The sequence below is a fragment of the Calidris pugnax genome, unplaced genomic scaffold (genome assembly GCF_001431845.1).
Source record: "Calidris pugnax isolate Ruff unplaced genomic scaffold, ASM143184v1 scaffold16, whole genome shotgun sequence".
In the NCBI taxonomy this organism is placed as follows: Eukaryota; Metazoa; Chordata; class Aves; order Charadriiformes; family Scolopacidae; genus Calidris; species Calidris pugnax.
In genome coordinates, this window is record NW_015090847.1 from 1,047,619 (window position 1) to 1,065,272 (window position 17,654).

Genomic DNA, 17,654 nt, shown 5'->3' on the forward strand with positions numbered 1-17,654 from the left:
GAAGTCCTCAGGAATTATTTTAAAAGAAGCAGCTATCATTACCTTTATCTTTGCAGATGGGGAAACTGAGGCCCTGATGCGTGTAACTGACATACCCAGAAGACTGAAGCACAGATACAAACTGGTTTTCCAGAGCTCTGGCACAGAAAGAAGATTAGGGAGCTGTGGGTGCATCAGCACAGCAGATCCAGCTTCCTGGGTTCAAGTCCCTGAGAAAGATGGGAGGGTGCAATTAGGAAGGGAACCGGAGCTTCCTGAAGTCAGTGGAAGTCTTTCCAATTATTTCAACAAGTATCTGGCACAAGCCCCCGATGAATCCTCTGGGGCTGCCCGTCGCACGCTCTGCGTGCCTCATTAACATCAAAATTCATCTTGAACGCTTAATTCCTCAACTGGCAGGTTTGTGGGCACCTGTTCTTATCTTTCCATTGCAAGCAGCAGCTAACAAAGACAGGCTGGAGAAAAGTGATGAAGAGAAGGGTGTAAACGGGGAGAGATCAGCCATAGCAAGTCAAAAGAGGAAGCAGCTTACAGAAATAGCAGGACCTCTTCTTCCCTTTCGCCTGTCCTCCAGGAGCTTGGCAGAAAATGGCAGTTAGTAGAGCAAACACCATTTATCAGCTTATTTTCTTTTTGCAAAGATGAGTGGTTTGATACCGTGATCGATCGCTGCTCCTGGCGGGTGTCGATACCTGGATCAAGATGCAGCAAATCCCAGGAGGAGAGCCAAAAAAGGCGACGAGCGACTACGAGCTGGAAGCTCACCAAGCCCATGAGCTCGTGCAAGTCGACATCAGCAGAGCAGAAGCTTAGAAGCTGCCTCATTTCAGCCTCTGAGACACCACCGCTGGGTATACAGCTCCAGCAGAAAGGTCTACAAAAAAAGAGGCACTTTCTCTAGAGGAGAAAATAGCACTGATGGGAATTTTGGAGAGTTGAGGTGACGCGGTACGCTACACCAGGTGATGTGCCACTCAAACAACGCCCTGTATCAGTGTTGTTTCATAAGTCTAGTATAATAGCCAGAAAATAATAAAAAAAAAACCCCACAGATTACACAGCAGCAGGCAGCCCCGCCGCTCGATACCAAGTAATAAAAATCAATTGAATGATCAATAGGCTTTTCTGTTCGCTAGGGCTTTGAAGATTCTGCTGTCATGCTCTCTGCTATAATTAGCACTTGATGAACTTAAAATGTTTAATGACTGTGAAATTGCATTCCTATAGAGACAAGCGCACATCTGGAATAACAGCATGCAATTCAGGGGTCTTATGGAGTCCCACGCCATTAAGCATAGGACTTCAAATAGAGTTTTCAGCGTGAAAATGGAGCAGGCTCTTTGACGTGCTAACATCAGCTCTGGTCCACTTGCTCCTCAAATCACTGGCGCAGCAGACAAACTTCAAAGAGCTCAAGATACGCTTTAAAGCGACTACAGGGTTTGCTTGTTTAGGAATGAATGTACTCTCCTGGCAGCAGAGGAAGAGGACCAGACCACCCTTAACCTCAATTTCTCCTTCATAGTCAGCACGAAGGCAGAATGGGGTGTATCACTCTATGTACCTATATATATACACCAATATTTATATATAGGGAGAGAGATGAACTCATTAACCAATGAACCCATTCCAGCTTCAGTATAAAACAAGCTGCTTTGCGATATAAAATAGGAAAACAGAATCTTTTCTGGGGATAAAAATGAGGACATGCATTGCAAACAGGATTGACTCCAACTGGCAGTTTTACAAGGCTGAGAACGCAATAGACCTATACAGGAAAATAAACATTTTCTTCTCCAGAATCAGTATTTTTCACCAGAAGTATTCCTGCCTTGCACGCTAAATGAAAGCGGCGCTCTTGCCTGAGATGGGGGAACACACCTGAAAAGGAAAGCTGCACTGGCAAAGAGAAGACAAAGGCCGAGGAGAAGCTGATGTTTTCCTTCCCAAGCTCAGCAGAAACGTGGCCATGAGCTCAGTTTAGAATTTCATAGAGCCACCATAACCTGGAGTAATGTTTCTAGCTGTGCTATTCACTACCTACCTGGCAACTAAAACTCCAAAGAGAAGACCCATTGTATCATGGAATTGTCAGAGTTGGAAGGGACCTCTAGAGATCATCCAGTCCAACTCCCCTGGTAAAGCAGCATTGCCCAGAGCACATCACTCAGGACAGCATCAGACAGCTATCTCCAAAGATCATACACACAAGATAGATCAGGTGGTGTCATCAACTTTGCTTCAAGGGGTAGGGCCAATAGAGTATGAAGGTGACTTTCAGAAGATATTCACCATAAGAAGCTCAGAGTGACTACCCACAACATGGGAGCACCATAAACCAGTACCCTGCCTCTCCAGTATCATGCTGGGCAGACACTAAAAGAAGCTGAGGCAGAGTCTTAATCAGAATTATCTCCATTATCTCCTCAACCAGGGAATAAAATTCTCTCCTGTTTCCCTACACCTCCCACCATTAGCCCCAGAGTTCAAGGCCACACAAACATTTGTAAATATCATGATTACACTCTGACTACATGTGTGTCTGCACAGAAATTCAATAGGGATTGCTGTTTTAAATCTCATGCTTGCTCTCTTCAATTTTTAAAATACTGCTATGGAAGGCTCTTCTTGCATTTATTGTGAAGAAAGAAAAGCAAAACCATTAGTACTCATCATGCAGACAAGGTTAATGCACAGTAAGATAGGAGGGCTGGATATGAATCTATAGAGCTTGATCTCGGAATTCAAGCTGAATTGCTTAAAGGTTTGGCTGTGTTAACACTGCTAGAATTAGCCAAGTCACTCCTGCTTCTGATCTGTAAAGTCTGAAAGCTAAAGTCTGTGCCTAACAGTTCTCTGCCACACAGAAATGCAATGAAGAACATACATTGCTGAAACAGAACAGTATCTCATATTTAAAGAAACCGGTAAAAATATGCATGAATATGGATTAAAAAGAACAAAAAAATTTCTTTCATATATCACATGAGAAGCACCAGTATGTATTTTCTGTCTGCTTTTGTAAGATGCACGTAGAACCTTTTAAAGCCAGGGGTTAAACATTCAACCTTTACTTTGAGCTCTCTCACCTCTGAAGTGTTTCCATAGATACTTAATATATGACAGCCTGACCTTTGAAAGGTGCTCTATTGAGTTTTCAAATATTATCTGACGGTAACGCTTTATCCCTAACCTGTTCTTGGCTTCTGTTTCCTCTCCGTATAGGAACAGCGACCCTGTAGGGGAAAGGTTTTTGGTTTTTATTTTGAAACTTTAGCAGCACAGCACCGGAGCCAGCCTTTGCTTCACCAATCACACGAGTTTTCACCACAGAACCACAGCAAAACCAGAAGCACTTTGTAAATTCAAGCCCCTACTGCTCTGAAACAATTCCCATCCCCCTTTTTTTCCTCTTTTCCTGGAGTAAGAGTAGGTTTAATTTGATAATATTTGCCACCAGCAAGACAGCCCAAAGATACGGCACAGCTTTGCTTGGCTATTCCTCCACCTGTGACAGGGGTAGCAAAGGCCACACCAAATTCCTACCCCGTCCTAAGATATGTCTCAACACAGGGCCTAGAACAGTAGTTACTGATCTACTGCACCCGGGTTGTTACATTAATCTAAAACGACAAGATTATAGTTTATGTTTCAGGGAAATATCCCAAGCTACCAGAGCTGGAGGAGCTGGGCCATTGACCTCAATGAAGACATGATAATTTACACCAGCCAGAAAAGCACCTTGGTGGAGCTTTGCTGATTTAAACCCATGGAGGATTTCGCCCATTATCCCTGGAAACGTTCCACAAAATACAACGCTCCCTCCAGTCCCTGTTGTCATTGTCTTAAGCAATTACTACACTACATTCTCAAGAAAGGGTATAGCAATATATATTTTAATCTCAAGGTGACTTCCTGCCTGTTTTTCCATAATGAGAGATGACTGCTTTACTTCAATAGCTTTTATTAGTGGTGAAAAAAGAAAAGGCAGTGATCAGATTTTGTAATTGAATAGAGAAGGTAATTTGCACTCCAGTCTTCTTGGAAATGAGGCTTTTTATTAGAAAAAGGAAAAGGTCTGAAAGGTATAACTGTCTTTCATGCATTGTGGTACACAAAAAAAAAAAAAAGGAAGAAACTGTGGGGACTGTCCCTTTGTTCCCTTGTGTACTTTTTTTCCTGGAGAGAAACCCAGAGCTAAATCCTATCCAATCTTTGTGTCACTGCCCAGTTATTTGGCTTAGTAATTACAGGCCTTGTCTCACACTGAAAATACCAAGAAGCAGCACAGGGAAGAGGGGGATGAGGTTCTGGAAGAGCGTGAAAAGACCATGTGAATACCTGTATCATGGTCCAGACTGTACCTACAGAGACATCCTCTCCATGTCCTACCTGCCACCAGCCCACAGGAGCCACAACTGCAGAAGTTACAGAAATAGACAGTAAATACATCCTTTGTTATTGACACATTTGAGGCAGGGGTAGTGCTCCTGCAAAAATCAGATGTCATGAAAAATGAGCACTGTGTACTCTCGCTATAGCTCAGGTGGGTATCTGAGGAAGTAGAAAGCCTCCATTTTAAAAAGGCTTTCATTTAAAAAGAGTGTCAAGAACTTAATGAATGAGACTGAAATCGGTGTCTCGGAGCTATGTTTCCACTTAAGTAGACTGGAAGTTGGTTGAAAGCCCAAAGAATTCTGTTTCACAAAATATAAAGGAACGATTTTGACACCTTTCGGTAAAGTTTCTAGATAAACCAAAAAAGCCTGCTTACAAGGCAAATTTACATTTCCATTTCATTATGAAATAGCAATTTTTTTTCATTTGCTTACTAAAGTCTAGAATGAAACACAAATGGAAGGTGAAAATGACAGCTTTGTTTTGGATTTCTTAAAGAAAAAAAAAAAAACCACAACCCAAAAGCCAAACTGCAGTAGCAGTTGAAAATAAAAACTCCACTGTCAGAAAAAATCCTGCTCATCTCCTGATTAAGGAACAAAAGTAGGAACAGTGATATTTCCCATAGCCTTTTTTTAAAAAAAAAAAAAAGAAAAGCCTGAAATACTGTTTTCTGACCATTTTATTCAATGGGATGGGTTTTCTCACTGTTTTCATCTCTTTCTCTCTGCCTGCAGGCCATGCCTGCAAAAACCAGATAATGCCACTGCTGCATAACTAGAGAAGAACTCCCTGGAGCACAGAGGTGTGAATGATTGAACCAGCCTTGGCAGGAGCTTAAAAGAAGATGACCACTTGTTCCTCAGAAAGGCAGTACATGGCTGTGTAAGATGGGATGGCAGGATCAGCTATGATTTCAGATTTGAATCTCTCCTGAGTCTGGAACAATCTCAAGCTGCACAACCGCAGCAGAAGAAATAAAAAAAAATCTTAAGCAACAACTTCCCATTTAGAAATCCTGAGTCACATCCTCTACTGAGATGGTCAGCTTCTTAAAAGAGCCCAGGATCTTTTGAACATTTTGTTCATGTTTTCAGAGCATGGGAAATTTAGCAGCAACAGTCATCATCAAGTGCAGCCAAATAACTACATTCTAAACAGCACTTGTGTATATATGAAGTTATACAGTTCAAAAGAGGATCTTTAAGAGGGGAAGGGAAGATGAACTGTAGGTTTTAATAAACGGGTGTGGTTTTGGTTTCTGCCTCTGTCCTATTTGGTTGCTAAGTATATGGCAAGAATAAATGAAGATAGATAACCTAGGGGGAGAATAACTGCATTGCAAAACCAGTTCAGCCAAGCTCTATTTTTCACTTGGCTAAAGAAGCTCCTTTAACTTAATATGACCTAGAAACTGCACGTTCTCCAGGAGTCCCAGCAGCCCTAATTAGCTGAAGAAACTGAAGCATTTTACCACATAACCTTCAAATCATCTCTTTGAATTCATTCTTTGCCTCTAAATCTCACTGGTTTCCCAAGCGTTTCCTTGTCTCGTTTCATACAACTAACGAAACAACTCAATCAAGGAACGATTTTTTTTATATGTGAGCAGATTCTATCTGCATTCTAAAGGTCTGACATTTGAAATAAGTTACCATTCTTTGCTTTGTTTCCAAAAGCAAAATGAGTCTGAGCATCACATCCTCTTACTGACCCACAAACGGTTTGTTAAGTACCTCATCTCCCTCTTTACACTCAGAAGAATACTTCCACATCCCAGGAGAAGAAGAGTTTGGGTACCTGATAACTGTCAAAATTTGGAGTCTAGTTGGCTCAGACAGCTACCCCAGAATCCTCAACTTGGTGGCTGTTTGTCTCTCACTTTGAACTGATCATAGTTTAAAAAAGGCATTTAGTCAAGAGATTTGTGAGCTTATCTAACCAGTGTTTTGAAGACAGCTGGTAAGGAAAAGAAAATGAAATCAACTAGTCTGTAAAAGAATTTTTAACACTACTTTTTTTTTCTAAAAATATTCAACTAAAAGCTTTTTTAAAATATGAAAAAAGTATTACTGGATTTTCACTCAAACACCCAAATCTTTTCCTGCTAAAGTTGTGGGGTTTTTAGAATAACTGAAGAATATTGTGTGTGTGAAAGTTTCAGTGAAAAAAATTTGGCCATCCCCAACAGGCTCTTAAAAGAACTTCTTCCTTTGTCTTGCTGCTGCTCACGTGGGGCTAAGTACATAATGGGGTAAGGAAATAACTTATCAGCAAGGGCTCATACCTGTCTGATTTCTGAATCAAGCACACATTGTATATTTGATGACTACAAAAACGACGAGAATGCAAGCCCACAGTCTGCAGCATTAAAACCCATTAATGCCAAGGCACAATGAAGAGAACAAAGGAAAACAAAAAGGGATGAGATGAAAGAAAGCAGGGCATAAAAATCTCACCTCAAGAACCAGCTGGGAATTTTCCAGCAGGAGGATTCCCTGATGGAAAACAACTTCCACAAAAATTCAAATTGCATTTTTTACAGTAAATATTTCAACTCCACAGCAAGGGAAATCGCAATGAAGCTCTGTGAATTGAACAGCTTTCAACACTTTCAAATCCTACTTCAGGTCAAAGACAAATGCTCAAAGATTAGAATATCTCTTAGGAGAAAAAAAAAAAAAAGTCCAGATTTGCTTGTTCACTTTGACCTTCCTGGGTAAGCTTTTCTTTGACAACCAAATTCCCATCAGATGGAAGCAAACCAATGGTTCAGAACCAACTAAGATGTCATTCAGCTCACAGCTTTGACAGCTCCTGCTTTTCTGGTTGCTTTTGGAGCAACGTGACTCAGACTAAGTTTGCTTCAGGTTGCAAATCCTTTTAGACGCGCTCCCCTTTCAGATTAGCTGGGGATGCAAACAGAAACTGATGCTACCAATAAATGACCTATCCCTGTTGTTCTCTACAATGTTCTGACTTCTCACAATGGGGTAACAGGGTAGGTTATTTGCTGGGCCAGTTCAGTATCACATAGACATATAACTGTTATTCCTTTCTTCAGGGCTGGTCATTTTCTTCATGTGCAAAAATTTCCCAACTGCTTGAAAACGTGCTTATGCTTCTGACACTATTTTTGCCTACTAAGAGAGCCACTAACACAACTAACTCGGAACTTGGTGAAAAATGTAATGGATTCCAGTTTTGTGTCAAAGTTCAAGATTGTGCACCTTCCACCACGATTATATTAAAGAATTAGAAACAGTAACATTTAGAATTATCAGACACTTCATTTACATATCTAAGAATCGAACTCTGTTGGAAACCTAGCTCTGTGATGCTGAATTGATGTTCTACCAGATGGTTAATTAACCGAGCACAAGACAGTCCTGCAGGCCAATGAGCTTGTTACGCAACTCCAGCACTCACCCTTCTGTTACCTGGCACCAATATCTTGAAGCAAACTAAAAATATTTCTTTAATCACCGCTTCATCACGAGAAAAATTCACATTGCAGAAACCTTCTAACCCATTTAACGTCTATCTGCAGCATAAAGCATGACTGGTTCAAGGACAGCCAGCAATGCAGCTCTGTTCCTTTCTCATTCTAACTCAAACCAGGTCGGGTTTGCCTACCTGGGCTTCTGCAAACTCAACTGGTCAACCCAGAATCTTCTAGGTTGGAAGGGACCTTAAAGATCATCTTGTCCAACCGTCAACCTAACTGACAAAAATAGACACCCACACAACAAACAAGGAGCATCATCACTAAACCAGACCTCCCAGCACTACATCAACCCGTCTTTTGAACACCTCCAGGGATGGGGCCTCAACCCCGAGGTATGCAGCCCAGTCCAGGAGCTAGAAGTTGCTCCAGTCCTCCAGGCTGGAGCTGGCAGACTGCTTGCACCATCTAGTGATGCCTGTGGGCTCACACAGCTTCTCCTTCCTGCCTGAAGCACAAGTGAATCCCAGCTGAGGACGCCTGTCATCTCTGGAGGCAAAAAGGAGAAAACAACAAAACTCAAATATTGTGGCAAGGGCCTGTATTCTCGCCTCAGCATCACCATTTTAACTGGCTTTTCCTCTGACACACCACATAACGCTTAATTAAGTACACCTGCATCGCGTTTGGATGGATATCAGATGAACTACATAGGGTTCACAGGGCACAAGAGAGTGGTACTGGACTTAACTGGAGAAAGCAGGAGGCAATGGGGAGGGTCAACAAAATTTCCACGTGCATTTTTTCTGTAAATCCAAAATTTTGAGACAAAAAATATCTAGAGGGTCATTTGTATTCCCCAGAAACAACACTTTCTATATTAAATAAACTTTTCTGAGCAAAACCACGTTCACCACTTTCTTCATGCTTGTCTATAAAGTGACTTTTCTCCAGAGGTTTTCCAGGATCTGGCTCATTGCAAGAAAGGACCAACATCTAGAGGGATATGAGACTCTGCAAAGAGCTAAGGTGCACTGGTGTCTAGAGGATAAAAGGCTGTCCTTGTTGAAGCAAAATCCAAAAGATCACAGACTTAATTTGGCCCCAGAATTCACACTTAGGTTGCTAGACATTTTGGTGGGAGCAGTATGTTATAAAAGGCAGGGGTTTGGTTGGTTGGTTTTTTAATTAGAAGTGGGACCCAGGAGCCCTAAGTCTCAGGATCTGTGCTGCAAGTTACTAAGCACCTATTTTAACTTGAATTGGACTGCCTGTCCCAGTTGTCCTTTATGTAAAACAGGGATAACTCTTACCTGTATTGTCAGAGTATTTCTAGGCCTTGCTGGCTGATGCTTGAAAAAGGCATAGAAATCTTTGAATGAAAATTCTGTAACAGAAATTCAGAGGATCAGGATTAAAACAGCACAAGAGAAAGACAACATTTCACTGAATTTCACTGAATTTTTAGAGTTGGAAGAGACCATAGAGATCATCTTGTCCAACTCCCCTGCCAAAGCAGGATTGCCCCTCAGGACTGCATCCAGGCGCATCCTGAAAATCTCCCCCCACCCCATTTCTCTAGTTCTGCCATGGGGAGCAGGGAAGCTATTCACTTAAAAATAAGCTTATAGGCTACCGGTGATTTCACGGCGCTTCTCATTCTTTCTGTCAAGTTTGAGGTCTCCCCCCCACCACCCCATTTCTCTAGTTCTGCCATGGTGAGCAGGGAAGCTATTCACTTAAAAATGAGCTTATAGGCTACCGGTGATTTCACAGCGCTTCTCATTCTTTCTGTCAAGTTTGAGGTCAGGGAAGATGAGAAAGGATGTGAGCAGAAGTGAGGTGCACTCCATTTTTCCCAGTACTATGTTAAAACCCAGGTTGAGTTCATGTTTCCAAAGAAGAACTCAAGTACCTACTCACAATCCAATCTTGTGTTACAATTATCCAAAGAGGTTTCACCTGAAGACTGAAGTTGCTGAGTGACATCTATATATGAGCTTATATATGCACTTTTGGAGCCCACCTTGGTCTAGTAAAGAGCCACGGGAGCTTTTTCCTCTGCACTCTGGGCTATGAAGATACACATCGTCTTTTTCTCTTCCTCAGCATTTCTCTGATGACTAGTCACTTAATTCCATTAGCAATTAATATTAGGCACTCTCCCATGTGTGGCTGCAAAAATGAAAATGCTATTACTTCAGGCAAGCCATAGGTAATTGGGCCTGAATAGCAGTGGGGGGAGTGGGTGCGTACGTGTGGGGGGATGGGGGTGGATGTTCTGATCTTTGTTTTACTTGATGGTCTTTTCTGGTCTTAATTTCTTTGGTTCTGGCATATAAAAGGGCAAGCCAGTTGAGCTTTAAATTAATCCTTTTTTATTATTAGCTTGCAAATCCATTAAGAATTTCCTGTGTTATTTGATTTTCAGTGAGGGCGTTATTAAGAATTAAACTTAAACCTAAAAAGATTAGACTTTTCAGGATCCTCCAGCAAACACAAAACCAGACAATATTAACACTACTCTGCTACTCTTAATACAAATACTCTTAAGAATTCCATTGTTGTGTTTCAAACTAATTGAATGTTTATCTGAAAGCCTTCATTATGCTAATATTGATAGGATCCATTCTCAATGCCAGCTTCTACTGAGATGACTCATTTTAATCTACATTGTTGCAGAGCTCCATTGCACAGTAATATGAATTTAATGACAGAATGCCTCAATTAAATCTCTGAGGTTTCCAGGAACATCTTCAGCTCTTCAAAAAGTTATTATCTCCCAGCCACATTGATTGGCCAAACATATTTTAAAGGCAACCTCCTCCCCCACCTCATTATGAAGGCCCAAGTCAAACTGACATTCAAACAAATGGTGGTTAGCGAATCAGCTTTTTCGTAATGATAGCAAGAGTTAATGGAGTTTGGACATCTTGATTTTAGCATGTCCTTTGAGAATCATCTTCTCTTTTTCTCTTGACTTTGCCACTTTGATGTTGACCTTCCCTTGCTGTCATCGTACTTGCCCTTCTTTTCTTCCCCCCGTACTCCTACAACCATGTGGGTGTTCCCATGAAGCACGTACTCCTCATGGCTATATGTCCTAAGAAGATTTTGTGCATTTGTGTAACTGCCTGAGTGGGGTGTGCAGGCACAAAAGGGAATCCTTGACCCCGCTCTTCTTGAGCTCCAGAGTCTGATGACCAAAGCTTCTGGCTCTTATTGCTTACCCCTCTGATTCATTGGAACAAGTGGGGGGCCTCAAGACCCATCTTCTGCTTGTGAAGACAGTGGATCTGTGCCAGAAAAAATGTTAAATATCAGGGAAAATTAATTCCTTTCATTTGACCTCTTTTACAAACTCAAGGACATAAAAGAGCCCAAATATTCGTATTATTTAAGAACACAATTCTCAGATACACATCTGATCTGAAGCCATGAAGTAATGGAGAAACCCAGCAAAGACTTTCATACAGTTGTTAATTGGCCTCAGTATTAATAGCCAATCCTTATTTTTAAGTTGTTTTTTTCTTATTTTATGTAAAAGTACTGTGCCTTCCTAACCTAAATCAAAGTTCTTCCCCCCTGTAAAAGTACTGTGTCTTCCTAACCTAAATCAAAGTTCTTCCCCCCCTCACAGTTATTTCTACATTATTGCCAAATCATGTCTCAATCAGCTTCATGTTTAGCAGACTAAATTGCATTCCTTCAGTCTCCCACTTCAACGTCCTCTGGATATAATTACAACATGCAAAAATAGGGTTCATTGTTAACATTTCTGTGTCAATAAAACACGGTTGCGCTTGACAACTACTGTAATTTTACATCAAGGATCTGAAACTCGGCCCGAGACTGCTATACTGGAAGATGAAGTCAGGTTTCAGTTTCCTCTCGACAGCAGTAGGATTTGTCTTGAAGATGAAAAATTCCCAGACAAGCTCTGCTGTCTGTCACTCCTCGCCCCACACACCTTCTGATGCGACCGCCGGCATTCAAACACCAAATCCTTTACTACTGTGCTTGGCAACCTGTGGCAGATATGAGAAATTCCACGTCAGTCAAGAGAAATATGAATAAATGCCTTGTCACCAGTGAAAGCGAAGCCTGATGAATTCAAATTTTTTTTACAAAGGCCAGATTCATGTATAAATCAAACTGAATGAAAGATTTATCACCTCTGTCTGCGCTACAGACACATCTTTCAGGAGTTATACTCCTTTAAAAATATTTGTCACAGTACTTCTGTCATATGCAGGACTTTTATATCAGTAGCAACATCTGAATATCACCGAACACTTTCAAACCTGTGGATTTTTATTCGACATTGCCAGAAATAACTCGGTTTCCAAAGATGTTACAAGCTTGCAGGTTTCTTGAGGTAGCTGAGTGGGTTTAGCCATCCTCAGGATCAGCTTGGCTTCTGTTCAGTCCCCGGGTGAGAACTTGCACAGACACTTCAGGTCGTATCTACACACGTTGTCTCAGAAGCTGAGGGGTCCCAGCTCCTTCACTTACTGTCACAGTTCAACAGCTGTTAAAGAAAGATGTTCCTGCTCAATGCAGGGGGGGTTTGGATGAGATGACCTTTAAAGGTCCCTCCCAACCCAAACAAAATTGATTCTAAATACAATCTGCATTTCCTATACAGAGGCAGCAAGTGTTTTCAGAGCTGCCAAGGTCTGGACAAGTTGTAGTACTCTAAAACCACAGGAGCAGTGCTCAGAGTGCAGGGTTAGTGGTGTTTTTTACCAAGAAGTCCAAGTCATGACCCAGCAGCAACTGCTCAGTCTGTACAGAAACTTTATGTCTGCATCTCTTGTTTGTCTGCCAATTACAGAATCACAGAATCTTAGTGGTTGGAAGGGACCTCCAAGATCATCGAGTCCAACCACATTTAAAAAACCCAAAAAAACCCACAACGCACACAACAAACCCAAAACCACCACCCACCAAATTGGTTTAACTTGTGGAAGACGAGGTCCTCAATGGTCTCTTTTTGCCTTTATGAATTGTACTGGCACGGACCTGAGCATGCAGCAGGTCCTGTTCCTTAAAGTTGGTTTGAAAATGGCTGTAATTTCGGCACCCTCAAGAGCTCTGGAAATTTCCAAATCTGTGCCTCTCAAATATTTTAACTTACTACAACAGTAACAGTCCTAAAAATTTCCCAGGCCAAACAGCTGCTAACTGTCAGGTTCCTATATTTTTAAAAAGGTTCTGGGGATTACTTATGACCAGTGCCTTGCAGTCTGGCACGGAAAGCAGACTGTAATTTGGGAACTACTGCACCTGAGCCAACAAGCATCAGCTGGCTCCTCCACTGCTTCAGCATAGACACTCTTGTTGAACTGGAGAGCTTAACAGCGACAGAAAACACAATATCACTGTGCTACCCACAGAGATGATTTATACCTTTAAGAGAAGGATAACTTGATCTCTCCTTATCCCTTGGAAAAGCCATAGGTTGCTCCAAGCCCCATCCAGCCTGGCCTTGAACCCCTCCAGGGACGGAGCATCCACAACTTCTCTGAAGAACCTCTTCCAGTGCCTCACCACCCTCACAGCAAAGATTTTCTCCCTAAGATCTAATCTCAATCTCCCCTCTTCCAATTTAAAACTGTTCCCCCTTGTCCTGTCCCTGCACTCCCTGACAAAGGGTCCCTCCCCAGCTCTCCTGGAGCTCCCTTCAGATATTGGAAGGCTGCTCTAAGGTCTCCCCAGAGCCTCCTCTTCTCCAGGCTGAACACCCCCAACTCTCTCAGCCTGTCCTCATAGGAGAGAGGCTCCAGCCCTCTGTTTCAACAGGTCCATGTCCTTCTTCTGTTCCAGTCCCCAGAACTGGAAGCAGTACTCAGTTGGGGTCTGACCTCAGCGGAGTAGAGGGGTAGAATCACCTCCCTCACAGAAAGCAGACTGTAATTTGGGAACTACTGCACCTGAGCCAACAAGCATCAGCTGGCTCCTCCACTGCTTCAGCATAGACACTCTTGTTGAACTGGAGAGCTTAACAGCGACAGAAAACACAATATCACTGTGCTACCCACAGAGATGATTTATACCTTTAAGAGAAGGATAACTTGATCTCTCCTTATCCCTTGGAAAAGCCATGCTGGAATGCCATCGATCTGTTTTGCTAGCGGTTTAAAATTGACTCTGCATAGGTATAAACAATTAATAAGCTGTGGAAGGACAACATTAGAGTAAGATTGGAGATTTTTTTGCTCTGAAGCTAAAGATTCCTGGCAGCATTTAAGCCAAGACTTTCACATCTACTCAAGGCATTCAGTATTTTTCTGTGCAGCCTTAATTTCTACTGTTACTTACATTGCTTCCACAGGTGGAAGATACCAGGTACCCTGTGGTACAGAACAAAAAATTCCTGCCCAATAAACTCAGAAAGGCCTAACTTTTTAGAAGACCCCCTAAAAAAAAAATAAGATCCCTTCACAGTGCAGCCCTGCAGCCCAAAGCAAGCAGCCTTTTTGCAACTCTTTCTGCAACTTCTCTGGAGACATTCAAGACCCACCTGGACAACCTGCTCTGGGTGGACCTGCTTTGGCAGGGGGGTTGGACTAGATGATCTCCAGAGGTCCCCTCCAACCCCACGTGATTCTGAGATGGCAGCAGATGTCTTACCACATCAACCTGTCTTTCAAGAGCCACTGTATTGCCAGGGCAATGGAGTCTTACTGGTGCAGCTCGCCACACAGCTGGTAGTTGTGCCCTGTGGGCTGTCCATTACACAACTGACGCACTGCTGAACTGAATAGGGCCAGACCCACTCTTATCAGAAGCAGGCAAGGTTCACCCAGGTCTGGCTCTGGACTGGCTTTCCACAGGCATGTTATCACCGTTGTCATATGAGTTTCTCTCCGTGTGCCCAAGCAGCAGTAAATAAAGTCATTCAGTGACTGTAACCACCACGCTGTAGTCAGAAGCACTGAAAAATGAGGTCATGCAAAAGGTTCAAAGGCCGAGTCAGGCCACCAGAGCTGCTATTTTCCAACTCAGTCCAGCAGCACAATGCACCATATCACACAGCTGATCGGGTGAAACTGAGTGCTGGGGAATCAGAATGGTTTGGGTTGCAGGGGATCTTAAAGATCATCAAGTCCCAGCCCCCCTGCCCTGGGCAGGGACACCTCCCACCAGACCAGGTTGCTCCAAGCCCCATCCAGCCTGGCCTTGAACCCCTCCAGGGACGGAGCATCCACAACTTCTCTGAAGAACCTCTTCCAGTGCCTCACCACCCTCACAGCAAAGATTTTCTCCCTAAGATCTAATCTCAATCTCCCCTCTTCCAATTTAAAACTGTTCCCCCTTGTCCTGTCCCTGCACTCCCTGACAAAGGGTCCCTCCCCAGCTCTCCTGGAGCTCCCTTCAGATATTGGAAGGCTGCTCTAAGGTCTCCCCAGAGCCTCCTCTTCTCCAGGCTGAACACCCCCAACTCTCTCAGCCTGTCCTCATAGGAGAGAGGCTCCAGCCCTCTGTTTCAACAGGTCCATGTCCTTCTTCTGTTCCAGTCCCCAGAACTGGAAGCAGTACTCAGTTGGGGTCTGACCTCAGCGGAGTAGAGGGGTAGAATCACCTCCCTCAACCCGCTGGCCATGCTTGTCTTGATGCAGCCCAGGATGGGGTTGGCTTTCTGGGCTGTGAGCACACACTGCTGGCTCACGTTGAGCTTCTTGTCCACCAACACCCCCAAGTCCTTCTCGGGGCTGCTCCCAATCCATTCTCCACCCAACCTGTGAGGTTCCCCTTTGGGTTACATTCTTGGACTCCGCAATTCAAACTTAGACCTCAACCTTTTCAACCCGGACACCTGCGCCAATCTGAGGTTGGTCTCTTACTTGGGTGGGTCGCTCCCCCAAGAGCTGCATCACAAAGCATACAAAAAGAGATTTAAGCCTCAGACATCACGGCACAGCTTCGGATCTCTTAGCACAGCAAGTCAGCAGCCCAAGCAGGGGAATTTTATGACACCAGCATCAACGGAACAGCCAGTTACCCCAGTCACCCTGCAAAGTGTGCCCATGTGTGGTGGCCACATCCACCTAGATTGCAGCCTGGATCCCACCAGCAGAGTAAGACCTACTGTTCATCAACACAGCAGCTGACAATATTGCCAAATCTCACAATTTTATTACAAATATTATGGATTCTCCCCCTCTTCCCTCCAGAAGACAACATTTGGTTTTGTGAAAAGCAGTTAGGTGGCTAATTCTCATCATAACCAGGATGACAAGTCATTCAGTCCTGTGCAGGTTTCATGCAGTTTCAGCTTTCTTTACAACCATCCCCTCTTCTGAGCACTTAGCTGCAGAAAAATGCTTCCAAGGGGCATGTGCTTACACTTAATAAAAAGAAACACTGGCGTTTCCTTTGTTAGACAAAGCCTCTCGTTATCTGGTGCCTTACCTGATGATTTTCACTCTGCAAGGCTGCATGACTTCAGAAGGCTGGTAGCACAGCAGTACTGCCCACAGAACAGGGAAAACACGAGCACCCGGACTCTTCAGAGAAACTATGCTTTAAAGCATTGGTTAGACATGCTTCCTGCTTCCACCCCCTTTTCCTCCCCCCGGCCCTTCTCAAAGATCACAGGCCGTACTGATAAGGATGACTGACCTGAAATGGCTGTGCAAATGCTAGAGCTGTGATCACACCAGCTACAGCCTCTTCCCTTTGGAGGTACTTGGATGGCTGAGTAGACCCAAACAGCAGGCACGTATTTATTGCTCATCAGCAACTGCTACGCACAGAAAAAAAAAAAGTGTTTTGGAGGTGATATTATTATGCACTAAGCTGCTATTTGGCACACACGACGCCCTGTGCAGCAAGACCTGTCTATATACTGCTTTATTCCATAGGTTATTATAATCCCTTTTATCTGACTTCTTTCAATGCTTCTTCCCCGTGCTTAAAGACAGGTGACTATATGTACATTACAGCTTTTTAGATCCTCTGACTAAACGTCATTTCCCCTCCTGAAATATATTCGTTACAGTCAACGCCTGCAAGCCAAACAGGGAAGCAGCATTTGATCTTTTTTTTAAAGCAGCTGGGATTTTCTCCTTTTGCTTTCTTGTTGTCACATCAGGCAACCCCCTGCTGTAACTCAGAACAAGCACAGGCTGCAGAGCCAGTTGAGATGAAGGCAGCAAGCAGCTCTAGGGAAGGGATTTTGGGTACCTTGTTACCTAAATGTTGATAGCAACCATTCCTTTTTAAGAGTAGAGTATTTGCAAAAAGTAATTTCCAGCCTAGGAAGCATTCGTATGAATGCCTGCAGCCTTTTTACAATCATGAATTAGATGTATAACAGCCTGATACACCTTTTCCGTAGAATCTTTATGGTTGGAAGAGACCTTTAACATGCAAAAGGTTCAAAGGCCGAGTCAGGCCACCAGAGCTGCTATTTTCCAACTCAGTCCAGCAGCACAATGCACCATATCACACAGCTGATCGGGTGAAACTGAGTGCTGGGGAATCAGAATGGTTTGGGTTGCAGGGGATCTTAAAGATCATCAAGTCCCAGCCCCCCTGCCCTGGGCAGGGACACCTCCCACCAGACCAGGTATTCAGTCCTGTGCAGGTTTCATGCAGTTTCAGCTTTCTTTACAACCATCCCCTCTTCTGAGCACTTAGCTGCAGAAAAATGCTTCCAAGGGGCATGTGCTTACACTTAATAAAAAGAAACACTGGCGTTTCCTTTGTTAGACAAAGCCTCTCGTTATCTGGTGCCTTACCTGATGATTTTCACTCTGCAAGGCTGCATGACTTCAGAAGGCTGGTAGCACAGCAGTACTGC

The 17,654-nt window shown here is 43.3% G+C and overlaps 1 long non-coding RNA gene across 1 annotated transcript in view; it reads right to left on the reverse strand.

The window, feature by feature from the left end:
* LOC106888702 overlaps positions 1 to 11,130 on the reverse strand; it is a 35,270-nt gene extending 24,140 nt beyond the window's left edge. The window contains exons 1-2 of the long non-coding RNA XR_001412161.1: positions 11,074 to 11,130; positions 9,157 to 9,230 (exon numbers count right to left, since the gene is read on the reverse strand). This is a non-coding gene — a long non-coding RNA (uncharacterized LOC106888702). The remainder of the gene's footprint in view (positions 1 to 9,156; positions 9,231 to 11,073) is intronic.
* Positions 11,131 to 17,654: the final 6,524 nt, after the last annotated feature.